The sequence below is a fragment of the Dreissena polymorpha genome, chromosome 14, assembly GCF_020536995.1.
Source record: "Dreissena polymorpha isolate Duluth1 chromosome 14, UMN_Dpol_1.0, whole genome shotgun sequence".
NCBI classification, from domain to species: Eukaryota; Metazoa; Mollusca; class Bivalvia; order Myida; family Dreissenidae; genus Dreissena; species Dreissena polymorpha.
Genome location: NC_068368.1, coordinates 51,335,054 through 51,347,236, shown reverse-complemented (window position 1 = coordinate 51,347,236; position 12,183 = coordinate 51,335,054). Strand labels below are relative to the sequence as shown.

Below are 12,183 nucleotides of genomic sequence, written 5' to 3'. Positions count from 1 at the left end.
ATCTTTAGATGCTTTGGAGGCTCTTCTTTCCAACAGTACCATTATAATTCATATCGGACGAATAATAATGCATTTATAACCATTTTTACCTTTTCCGGGGTTTACCTAAAAGAATTCCGGGTTTTCCGGACATTTCCGGGTTTTATACCTTCCCATACCAAATGTTGGCTAAATTCTAGCATCATTTTTTTGTCATGTTATTTCATACAAATTCGAGCATTGCCGGATAGTAACGTTGCATATGGAAATGGCTGTCATTAAAATTCAGAGGTGTTTGTCGGATTACACATTTACTTATGCTCATTTGAGAATAAAACAAAACGTTTACAGTTGTGTGTAATTAATTTAACGAGTCTTTGTTAAAACGCTTAACGTGATGAAAAAATGTTTTGACAATATTACGCATGAAATGCACAATTTCCACGTGGATAACACCGTTGCCATCATCAGTTTTCTAAGAAACTGGCCACTGTTTTATCTGATTAGAATGGTACATGTGTAGGTTTAACAATAAATGCGTTTGTAATTTATATAAACATTAAGTTTTACGGACAAGTGTAGTTCAGCAACGGACAAGTTAAATTTTCTAAATTGTTGTCCGTGGACAAGTATAGTTTTTTGAGATTTCGCCACCCTTGACTCAGTAATATGGAGTGACACAGAAACCGATCCTTAACAAGCGAGCGAGGCAATCCTCTTCACAAGTTAAAAAAACGAACAACAGTGCCACGTATCAAACAAGTCTATACAAAACATTTATCAAAGGTACATCACGTAAAACCTTTAAAAAATTGCAAAAAAGTAGTCGAAAAAGTATGTCTTAAGTTTTTTTTTTTAAAGTGCCTATTGAAGTACATTGTCTTAAACTCAAAGGTATGTTGTTCCATAATTTTGGACCTACAGTTCCAAAGCTTCTATCACTGAATATTCTTTTCTTGTTGAACGGTACATTAAAATAGCCTATTGATGATGCTGATGATCTAAGATTACGTTTAGAAATCGGAGTGGATAGAAGTTCGGTCAAATAGGCAGGAGCATTACCAATTGAACAGTTAAACATGTTTGTAAAAAATTGAATTCGATTCTAGTCTTGATTGGCAGCCAGTGCAGGTCGTGAAGTGATTGTTTTGAACTGTCACCCTTTCTACGGCTTAAAACCAATTCTGCGCACATATTTTGTACACGCTGTAATTTTGCCAGTTCACACTGGGAGATGCCGTACAAAATAACGTTATAGTAGTCCAAATGTGTTTCTGTAGCGTCTTGCGTTAAGAATTTACGAATGTTTTTTATTTTAAAATAATTCAACATTGCAGATCTACTCTTTCTCTTAATGTGTTCCTTGAAGTTCAGCGTTTCATCCAGAAAAGCGCCCAGATATATGATGCTACTTTGACGCTTGATTTTGTCACCACATACATCAATGTCCCGAGTGTAACACTTATTTAATTGAGGGCGACTTCCAAACACTATGTTTTCAGTTTTTGAAGCGTTCATTTTGAGTTTATTACAGTTCATCCAGTTGTTTATTTCTTGTGCACAATCTTGGAGTTCGTTGATGGCTTCAGTTTCTTCCGATAGAATCGGTTTGAAACGTTTGCTGGCAGTATGGTCATCTGCAAAGCCATAGACAGAGATGGAAGGGTGTACTTTATCAAAAATTGTTCCTGCATATGTGAGGTAAAGCCAAGGACCCAAACAACTTCCTTGTGGGACACTGCATTTTAACTCACGTGGTTTTGACATGTATCCGTTCACACTTACACAACAACTTCGCGGCCGCAAGTATGAGTCCATCCAGTCCAGCGCCGCACCACACACGCCATATTGACTTTTCAAGACATCTAAGAGTATGTCATGATCTACGGTGTTGAAAGTAGCACTTAGGTTTAGTGCAATGAGTGCTGTTACCTCTTGGTTTTCCATTGCAGCTAGGAGATCGTTAACAAGTCTTAGTAATGCCGACTCACAAGAGTGATATTGTCTGTAAGCAGATTGGTTCTTTGGGAGAAGATCATTTTCACTAGCATGTTTGTTTAATCTATAGAATGCTGATTTTTCAATTACTTTTGACAGAAATGCCAAATTATTCACTGGTCTGTAATTTATAAAAGGTCAATTCAAGGCCGGCATTTTTTAACAGAGGTCGCACTACCGCTTGTTTCCACTTCGCAGGGAATACTCCTTGTGCCAAAGAAAGGTTTATTAATTTAGAAATGGTTGGAAGAAGCTCATTCAAAAACAACTTTAACACTTTTGTCGGTAAGATATCAAACTACGTGGACTTTGTTTGTATTTGATTTATTATCTTTCTGATCTCATCTTCTGTGAGTTTTTCTAAATTTTCCAATTGTGTGACCTGTTTCGCAATCGGCGTGTAGTTGTCAAAGTCTTTAAGATTCTCTTGGATTATCTCTATTTTCTGCATAAAATAATCAGCAAATGTGTCAGCTAAAGTATTTTCATTTTGAACAGTTGGCAACGGGTTATCAGACTTGCTTCCCGTAAGCTCCGACACAAATTTGTACAGCTTTTTAGAATCAGCTTTAGATTTAAGTACGTTCTGGCTGAGTGCCAATTGCTTTTCATTCTTTAATTCGCAGTGGTATTTATGCAGCGATACTTTGTAGTTTTCGTAGTCTTGTTGTTTACGATATTTTTGCCAAATTGTTTCTGACCTACGTAAAAGTCGGTTTGATTGAAGAATATTCTCACTGAACCACGGGTTTGGGGATCTATAAATTTGCATTTTTTCTTTTATAGGAGCATGTTTATCCAGAATTACCTTGATTTCATCCTCAAACTGTTGGACATACGTTTCGACAGAGTCAGAATCGATTGACAATTTAGCCAGATCACTCCCAAATTCAGAATTATCCATGTCTTTGAAGTTTCTAAAAACTACAGATCTGCTGATTATATTTTCTTTTTTCACTTTCGTAACTACTTTGATAGCACAGTGATCAGAGAGGAAAGGGCCAGGTTCACAAGAAAGTAATTCTACACCGTTTGCAACTTCAGTTATGACTAGGTCAAGACTATGACCATGTACATGGGTAGGGAAATGTACATGTTGTTTCAATTCCATGGTAAATAAACAGTTGTTGAATTCTGAGATTGCATAACTATCTTCATGTATATGCAAATTGAAATCGCCCATGACCAAAAGGTTTGAATATTTTGAGAAATGTCTTCTAGAAATTGAAAGAAATCGCTCACAAACCGTACAGGTGTAGCCAAAGATGGAGGTCTGTAAACACCAACACAATGTATGGTAATATTTTTGAAAATCAGCTGCCAAACTCCGTACTCAAAGCTTTGGGTTGTGCCTGATAACATTTTACGCATGTTAACACTACTTTTGCAAGTCAGAGCAACACCACCTCCTATCCTATTTCTTCGATTTGCAACACTAATTTTATAACCATTTTGATTTAAATCTGATGTTTCGAAATGATGTTGTTTTTCGTCTGAATACCAGGTCTCAGTTAAAAGATCAAAATCAGTTTTGTCTTCACGGAGCATTTGACCAACGAGTACATCTTTCCTGACTAATGAACGGCAATTTAAAGTCAGACAGGTAACACTCTCTGTAAAATTGGCAAGAGTATTGCATCGTTTGGGGTATATCAAATTTGAAGTATTTACTCCAATTAGTTTTCTATTTCTGTTGTGTAGAGTGTGTATTTTGTTTCCTGACCGGGTTCTTCTAAAGTTTAGTATACCTAAACGTTTTAATTTGGCTAAAACTTGTTGCTCAGGCTTAATCCATTGTCTAGGTAGTGAGCGAAATCTCATCAGCTCACTTGCGGTACATGATAATACATCTGAGCCCCCAGAGTAATCCGTATGTTTATGCATTGAAAAGGTGTTCACCCAGTTACAACACAAATCCTTGTATATCTCCAATAGATCTATTCTGCAAATCATTATTATTCGAATAATTTTCGTCGATTTCGTTGGTTTACCGATCCAGGACATTCACCCTCTACCACTTAGATACGTAGTTAACCATTTACCACTAAGATACGTAGGTACACCTTTACTGCTTAAATACGTAGTTAACCGTTCATCAACAAGATACGTGTTTAACTCTTTACAACTTAGATAAGTAGTTAATCCTTTACCACTCATACACGTAGTTAACCTTTTACCACTAAGATACGTAGTTAACCAATTACCACTAAGATTCGCAGTTAACTCTTAACCACTGAGATACATAGTTTACCATTTTCCGCTTAGATACGTTGTTAACCCTTCACCACTCAGATACCTAGTTAAACCTCTATCACTCAGATACGTAGTTAACCCTTTACCACTTAGAAACGTAGTAAACCCTTTACCACTTAGAAATGTTGTTTACCCTCTACCACTCAGATACGTAGTTAACCCTTTACCACTTAGATACACATCACTCCTTTTTTAAAAAGTTGCTGATAGAGATTTGTATTTTTGACATGTGTGCGTTTCATCTCCAATAGATCTATACTGCAAATCATTATTAACGAATAATTTTCGTCGATTTCGTTGGTTTACCGATCCACGACTTTCACCCTCTACCACTTAGACACGTAATTAACCATTTACCACTTAAATACCAAGGTAACTCTTTACTGCTTTAATACGTAGTTAACCGTTCACCACCTAGATACGTGTTTAACACTTTACAACTTAGATACGTAGTGAATCCTTTACCACTCAGATACGTAGTTAACCATTTATCACTTAGATACGTAGTTAACAAATTACCACTAAGATACGCAGTTAACGCTTAACCACTGAGATACATAGTTAACCATTTTCCGCTTAGATACGTTATTAACCCTTAACCACTCAGATACCTAATTAAACCTCTTTCACTCAGATACGTAGTTAATCCTTTACCACTTTGATACGTGGTAAACCCTTTACCACTTAGATACGTAGTTCACCCTCTACCACTCAGTAGTAAATACGTAGTAAACCTCTTAACCGCTTAAATACGTAGTTAACAGTTCACCACGTAGATACCTATGTTCACCCTTTACCACTAAGATACGTAATTAACTCTTAACCACTTAGATACGTAGGTAACTCTTTACCACTTAGATACGTAGGTAACTCTTTACCATTTAGATCCGTAGTTAACTCTTTACCACTTATATACATAGTTAAATCTTCACCAATCAGATACCTAGTTAACCCTTCCACTCAGACACGAAGTTAACCCTTTACAGCTTATACATGCAGTGAACCCTTCACCACTCAGATACGTAGTTAACCATTGCCACTTAGATATATAGTTAAACCTTTACCACTTAGATACATGTTTAACTCTTTAGCACTTCGTCACGTAGGTAACCATTTTCCATTTAGATACAAAGTTAAACCCTTAACCACTCAGATACCTTGTTAACCCTTTACCACTAAGATATGTAGTTAACCCTGTACCACTTAGTTTTGTAGTTAACACTTAACCACTCAGATACGTAGTTAACCCTTTACCACTTAGATACGTAATTAACCCTTTACCACCTAGATACGTAGTTAACCATTTACCATTTAGATACGTAGTTAACCATTCACCACTTACATACGTTGTTAACCCTTTATCACTAAGATACGTAGTTAACCCTTTACCACTAAGATACATATTAAACTCTTTACTACTTAGATACGTAGGTAAACATTTACCATTTAGATACGTAGTTTACAATTTACCACTTAGGTATGTAGTTAACCCCTAACCACTCAGATACGTAGTTAACCATTTACCACTTAGATAAGCAGTTAATCCATTACCACTTAGATTCGTAGTCAACCATTTACCACTTAGATATGTAGCTAACCCTTTACCATTTAAATACGTAAATAACCATCTACCACTCAGATACGTAGTTAACCATTTACCACTTAGATACGTAGTTAACCCTTTGCCACTTATATACGTAGTTTACCCTTTACCACTTAGATACATATTAAACTCTTTACCACTTAGATACGTAGTTAACCCTTTACCACTTAGATACATATTTAACTCTTCACTACTCAGGTACGTAGTTTACCATTTACCACTACGATACGTAGTTAACACTACCACTTATATACGAAGTTAATCATCAACTACTTAAATACGTAGTTATCCCTTTATCACTTAGATACGTAGTTAATTCTTTACCACTTAGATACGTAGTTAACTCTTTACCACTTAGATACGTAGTTAACCCGTTACCATTCAGATACGTAGTCAACACATCGGAAAATGACCAATCAAAATATATCATTTTTTCCAAAATAAAAATATAAGTAGCAAAGAATACAGTCTTATTAAAAACAACAATAAGAAATGGCATGCCTAACACATTAAATAATTTCACATATTTGATTGCAAAGTTATTTTCTGCATTGCTATGTGGCGTGGCTTTCTTTAACTGTCGTCTGTTAGATCGCCTGTTGTGTTGTATTTTTGCCATTGATTAAGTGAATTGTTTCGGATTTTCTCTCAAAGATAAAGTTAGAGGGGTTCATGGTCATGCATTTTTCATGTAAATATACCGAGTGAATTAGATTTTCATTTATATATTTAAGTATCTGTTTGTTTTTCAATTTTAAAACATTATTACAAAGGGTATTTTACATTTTATAATATCATGTACGGTATTTTGTGAGTGGGAGCAAATTTCGCATATGGAAAAATTCCTATTGGATTTGTTTTTCTTATTGTTACAGGAGCTTTCAGCAATTATCCATTGAATCAAATGTATCTGTCTGTCTGTCTGTCTTTTGTCTGTCTGTCTGCCTGCCTGGCGACCTGGCTGCCTGCCTGCCTACCTGCCCGCCTGCATGCCGGCCTGACCGCCCTACCGCCTGCCCACCCGCCCGCCCGTCGGTCCATACGTCCGTCAATCATCCATCCATTCATCCATCCATCCATCCATCCATCCATCCATCCATCCATCCATCCATCCATCCATCCATCCATCCATCCATCCATCCATCTATCCATCCATCCATCCATGTATTACATATATAGGCATTAATTACATACAAAATAGCTATATCACAAAAACAAAATGCATCTTTCAATGTTCAGTTACTTGTTTATTTTGGTTCGAAATCCGAAAGCAGTCATACAATAAATCAAAATACAATGCTGGAGATTAAGCATGATTTCAAGCGGGTAAATCAACAAATGTTCATCGTTATGATAAGTTTTTTTTCTTGCAGTACATGAATTATGACTAACATAGCAATGTGTCTGTTAAAAATTGTATTTTCAGATTGCATGAATTCCATATAGTTTGATAAACTAATTCTTTACCGGTAATACTGTGTAACATACCATTTTCAAATATCATTTTATAGAGAACATTATTATTGTATACAATGTAACTAATATTCATTACAATGCGGACATTTTCTTTCATAAAAAGGTGTCATTCCTGGCTTATGCCGTCTGCATGATTAAACTTCTAGCATGTGTGAAGAAAGTCTGACTAAATGTATTAAATCTCAAACTTTTAAAAACTGACATATTTTATATAAGGTTGTCATTCAAAATTAAAAAACATATTGATAAAAAACTCGTAGATTGGTTTGTATAGAAATAAAAGGAAAATTAATTAAATGTGAGCTACATTAAAAAGAAAATAGCTTTGTTTAACCTCACCCTGCAAGTATGAAAAGATACGTGATAATGAACCACCTATACTTAATCCAAATCCAAATTATTCAAGTGTGTCTATTATTTCTTATTCCTGGCCTTTAGATAATACCTGATATTTTTGTTCATCTGATCCACGTTTATGAAAATAATGAATTTGGTTTAAGTTGAATTTACACAAAGTGCCAATCGTTAACGGTATTCTTCTGACAACAACACGTCTTTCGGCATTTCTTCATCAGATTCACAAATAATTGCAATATCATCTGCATATAAAAGCAAATACAAATTTATGAGATATACAACATATATAACAGGGAAGTATGCATTAACAATTAACACCAAACATGTTAAATTAAATCATATATTAGACATAAATGTAGACCAATATTTGAATGTGAGATGACACATCACAATTGATTATGCTGAATTTTACAGAATACCGTTAGTGCCATCGTGGTTACACATAAAAATCAGAGGGCGACAATGCGATAGTACGATGGCGACATTGCGATAGTACGATGACGACAATGCGATAGTACGATGGCGACAATGCGAAAGTACGATGGCCACAATGCGATAGTACGATGGCGACAATGCGACAACGCGATAATACGATGGCGTCAATGCGATAGTACGATGAAGAAAGTGCGACAATACGATGGCGACAGTGCGACAGTATGATGGCGACAATGCGATATTACGATGGCGACAATACGACAATACGATGGCGACAGTGCGATAGTACGATGGCAATAATGCGACAATGCGATAGTGCGATAATAAGATGACGAAACTGCGACAATGAGATGGCGACAATGCGATAATACGATGACGACAGTGGGACAATAAGATGGCGACAGTGCGAGTATGATGGCGACAATGCGACAATACGATGGCGACAATTCGATAATACGATGGCGACAATGCAACGATACGATGGCGACAGTACGATATGACCATCGCATTGTCACCATCGTACTATCGCTTTGTCGCATTGTCGCCATCGTACTATCGCATTGTCACCATCATACTATCGCATTGTCGCCATCGTACTATCGCACTATCGCATTGTCGCCCTCTGGATTTTAATGTGTAACCACGATGGCCCTAACGGTATTCAGTAGAATTTAATAAAGAATGCATGTTCAAGTCGTTCGCTAAGTAAGCATTTTCCTTCTGGCCGTTACAGAATAGTAAGTCAGTGTTTATTGCGGACTTCCAGCTGGTTACGACGCCTGAAAAATACATGTCGACATTGCAATAGAAGAAAATGTTTATGGCATCGGCAATTAAGTAACGATCTTAAGATAAAAAGAAACAGTTACCGGTATGTATGAACTTGTTAATTTCACAATCGCAGTCCAATAAAATACCACAAATAATTAATTGAATGTTTTTTTTTTCATTTTGTATGAAACACTTAGGTCTTTTTAGAAGAATACATTGAACTTTAAAATATAACGGTAAAGGTCTTAGGCAAAATATTTAATATAGTGTCTGTAAACAACATTTAATATATTGTACCGACATGGATCAGAAAAAAACACACAAATAATGTAATGTACATCTTCAGCTTAACAATGATTACCATTTGTGTTGAATGATGTGAACCAACAATGCTGATTAAAGGATTAAGGTGGGAATACCAACTGATGGAATAACGATGTAAATCGGAAACAAACCGTCTGAAAAAGAGAAAAAAGTATATATCATTTGGAAAAATGTCGCTAACTTTTATCCTGAGTTGTGTTTTTGTACACAAATGCAGCATTGCTTAAACTGATTGCATCAGCAAGAATTATCTACATAGAGAATAATAGGTTAGTGTTGATTATAGATCAGGTTTATCATGCGAGGCTTAGAAAACAAAAAGCACGAGCCTTTATCCCACTTTTATTTATTCAGTAAACTTTTTTTATTTAAACAAAATAAGTTTTCACGAGTGTTTGTCGTACTTTGATAATGACTGTAGTGTAACCAAGGTCAGTGTATTACTCCGCGTTCCAAAAATAACCGCTGATCAAATAATCATTTTTTTAAATCAGAATATCGTTCTGTAACAAAGTGTCGAGCGTTATTAATTACAATTTTAATCATATTGAATTGCAAATCTTTAAGTTTTATGATATCAATATGACATTAAGTTGTTATATACAAGGAACTACATTTGTTTACAACGTAGCCTAACACCACACACAATTCACTTTCGATATCAAACTATCGAGTCGATCACGAGGTGCACATTATTTGCTTCTTTGTTATAATATGTGGTTATTTCGTGACGAAATAACAAAGATAACTTGGATTTAAGCTACTTATATACATTAACATTTTGAATGTTGAAAGTGGCACCAAAGAATTGTGAGGCAAAGTTGTTCGAACGCTGGTGAACCGTGAAGTGACTGGGTGGGGCGAACATCAAGATCAAATTGTTCGACGGTAGACAGTGGTTGTCTAGGCTGCATTTCGGCCATAGTTTCGGTGCGTGAAGGTGTACAAGAGGAACTGTTGGATTGTTACATTTACTGGACTGAGCAAGAATGAACACTTTTGCAGCTATTCAACAGATATGTTGGAATAATTGGTTAAGGACTGGACATTTTTGTGCCCTGTTATTGCCATGGTTTCAGTGGGTGGATATTTGTATTTCGAAATTTTTGGACCAGGAATTTGCGAACTGAGTGGTTCGTTATTCTCTTGTGCTTGAGAAAGCCGGAGTCTTTTGCCATGGCCTTCAGCATCTGACCTAACTTGTTGACACCCAATTGTTGACGCAAGAATCACCGGGATGCAGTGTCATTTGTGCGTATTGCCAGGTAGAAAAGATGCTTTGAAGAAAAATCAGATGGATGCATATCCGAGTACAGCTTGTAAATTAACACAGGATTTCTTGGTCCAGACGATTGTTTTCTACGGTCAAAGGGGAGCAACTCGCACTGACTTCTTCAAAGGGGAGCAACAACAGAACCTATTTGCATAGTGTTAAATTTACCTAATACTTGAGGTTTTAATAAAAATAAATGACAAAAAAACACGTTTTTTTGCTACTTTCCTTTGTTTTAAGGTCATTAAGATTGACAAACATTTGAGATTGTTTTTATTATTGATGCACTTGGCAAACACAGGTGACGAGGTGCGTGGGAAAAAGTAGTCCCGGTTCGGCAGTTGATGACGTCATTTCGTGCCATTGATTATAGCCTTGCCGATGATTATAGATGAAATTTAATAAACGGGGCTTTAATCAACCGATTTCGCTGTAAAAGTGGGATAAAAAGTGTGCTCATACTCCTCCTTTATAATTGAAGTACTGGTTGTATAATTGAGTGTAGCAGCATCCAACATGTACATGGTAACCTGAGTTTTTGTGATGACACGTAACATTTAAAGCTTATTGCTTTTTATACAAAATTATTGATTGTTATACAGGATTAATTAATGAAGTAAATTATCTGCTTTGGAACCATATCGGTTTAAGATGCATATCAATACGGACATGCATGTCTGTCCACCACGTATAACAACATCGATCAAAAACAACAAGAAAGCACATACAAACACACACTCTGACCAAATAATATTTAAAGCAAAATGCTTGATTGAAATTAGATAATGATCTAGACCTGAAAGCTTCTAACCTCCAGATTTCTTCTCAGTAGAACGGTTATATCCAAGGGGATCAGAAGAATGTACACATGTGAAAATATTCGCAGAGGTAATGCACGTTTCCCCTGTTTTGCATGGATTGGGTTTGCATGGCTCGACTGAAAAGTATATCGAATATAATATTATGTGCATTTTCTTGGCAATTGTGACATCATAATTATATGTTGACTCTTGTGTTGTATGTGTTTCCGTGTACTGTATAGGCCAGCGGTCACTTGCCTTCATTACAATAATATTAGGTGTAAGAATGACTATCCTAAAAATGCTTATTGAATTACATTATTCGAATATAAAACGATATTATACAACTTCGTCAGATGAAAGTATGTCAGTCAACTGGTATAGTCATCGTTTAAAGGAGGGAAAATAGAAACGTTTTGACAGATGAAACAAGTCTAATTCAAAGTATCAGCAAGAACAAATAAAACATATTAACAACATTTTTATTCAACATATATTTAAAATGACTAAAACAACACACGCTTGCCCATAACCATGGATCATTCGTAATATTGAAGTACACTCTAAACCTATTGTCGGTATTCTAAATTCACGTACTGTGCTTTATTACCGGCTGTCAAAACACCTAATCTTACCGCGATCTTTCAGAACTTAGAGATGGCTTCACTGGTTAAGAGTTATTAACACTTAAATGTTTATGATTAATTATGGGCAAAGTGTGAGGTTTGGTTGGAGCTCCTAGAGAAACAGGTTAACCCATTTATGCCTAGTGGGCTCTCCCATCCTTCTAAATTGGATCTAATCAATTTATTTCCAAAAATAGGGATGTCTAGAATATTTATTTCTATATTCATAACATTTTTTACATAAATTCCTTTAAGCAAACAGCGCAGACCTTGATGAGACGCCGCATC

The 12,183-nt window shown here is 35.9% G+C and overlaps 1 long non-coding RNA gene across 1 annotated transcript; it reads right to left on the bottom strand.

Moving 5' to 3' along the window:
* Positions 1-8,744: 8,744 nt before the first annotated feature.
* Positions 8,745-11,408, bottom strand: LOC127858113 (uncharacterized). The gene is made up of 3 exons (XR_008038753.1): positions 11,281-11,408; positions 9,234-9,330; positions 8,745-8,880 (listed from the first exon to the last, which is right to left on the bottom strand). It is a non-coding gene; the product is annotated as an uncharacterized LOC127858113 (long non-coding RNA).
* Positions 11,409-12,183: the final 775 nt, after the last annotated feature.